Genomic DNA, 1,735 nt, shown 5'->3' on the forward strand with positions numbered 1-1,735 from the left:
CACCAACTATAATTGTACGAATCGGGTACATGTTTGAAATTAGACTCAAGTTTTCTTTGAGCCTTTTAGCATTTGTATCACATTAATTGAGAGTTCGGTAAAAGGATATAAATATTATTTTATTCCGGTAGCCAAGAATGACAGCTACCCATGCTAACTCACACGAACAATCTATTTCAGTTTCGCTGCTAGATGAACTACTCCTAACAGCAACAAACACGCCACCGCAAACTCAGTTTAGCCTATCCTGTCTGAACACAGTTAGGTTCTTCGTAAAAATTTCGGCTGAAGTTATCTCCGGCTTAAGCCAGCTTTCAGTGCCTATAACTATTTGAGCATCAGTGCTTTCTATAAGCTCTTGGAGCTCTGGTACTTTCCCATTACAGCTACGACAGTTTACGATTGTTAAACTGATTGTTCGTAGATCTACATTCTACCAGAATTCGACCTGCACCATTTGAGGTTGAAGCCCTTCTTGTGTGAGACACCCTAACGTAAAAAACCGCCCAGTCCACGCCATGCAGCTCCCGATTCCCGTGTAGCCTCCTCCTCATCCATTTAGAGGAATTCTAAAGCCCACCACCCTCGGAAGTCGAGGAATCTGCAGCATACACGATGCAGAACCGTCTGAGCCTCTGATTCAGACCCTCCACTCGCCTCTCTACCAGAGGTTCACTGTCAGTCCTCTCGACTATGCAGACAGCCTTTACCACTTCAGATAGCCGCTCGAAACCAGAGAGAATCTCTACGAAATCTTTCCAGGCACTCTTTTCACATCTTTCCTAGGCAGGAGAATAGTATTCAGCGACAGGGTAAACACATGCTTATGCTATAATTCTTAAGGTGCTTGCTTTAGATCGCCATCTAGCACCAGTAAGTCGCCTTAATATGTTATTTCTCGATTTTAGGTTCCGTCCTGCTACTTGTAGGTGTATCCTAAATGTCATGGATCTGTCGGGAGTTACATCTAAATATCTGGGGTGTCAGCAGTGTTGCGGAACATTACATTCAGTTCTTTGTTTGCCTCTTTGTTGGTTAGGTAGAATGAGCTGACTTGTGTTTTATTAGAGCCCGGGCAAAATCTCCGCTTTTTGTAATATTGACCGAGCTTTTCTAGATCGTTAGTAAGTGTTTGTTCACCTTCTTCGAATTTGTTGCTTTGAGTTGCTATCACTAGGTCGGCGGGATAGCTAAACTTTATAGAATCAGTAGTGACTATGTCGCTGGTATACAAGTTAAATAAAAGCGGTGACAGAACCAACTCCTATGGGAGACTGTTCCTTACGGTATAGGCTCTAGTTAAAAAGAGCGGTTTTTCTGTTAGTTCTGTGGTCTTTGAGCTTGGAACGGATGCAAGGTGCACTGTTCCAGTTCCAGCAAGGCTTCCAGTAGTAATAAAAATGTGGTTTTCAGTAGTTCGTATAAATATTATTGACCGAATTTACAAATTTAAAACGCTGTCATATTCTAATCGTGATTAGGTACACTGCACAATCTCATTAATGTGACCACCGCCTATGTTCGACGTGAACGTGCAATGACTACTTACAGACGACAGGTGGCTGCACTAGCAGTGGAGGCAATAAAGCGTGTTGGAGAAGTGCAGAAAACAATGCAATAGTTTTCGTAACACGGGTACGGAGCGATTTATCTGACGTTCAAAAGGACACGGTAACTGGCTTTCGTGCCAAGAATGGAAGCATTCCTGAGATGGCGCCGTTTGTAAACTGTTCGC

This window comes from Schistocerca cancellata, chromosome 1 (genome assembly GCF_023864275.1).
Source record: "Schistocerca cancellata isolate TAMUIC-IGC-003103 chromosome 1, iqSchCanc2.1, whole genome shotgun sequence".
Lineage (NCBI taxonomy): Eukaryota > Metazoa > Arthropoda > Insecta > Orthoptera > Acrididae > Schistocerca > Schistocerca cancellata.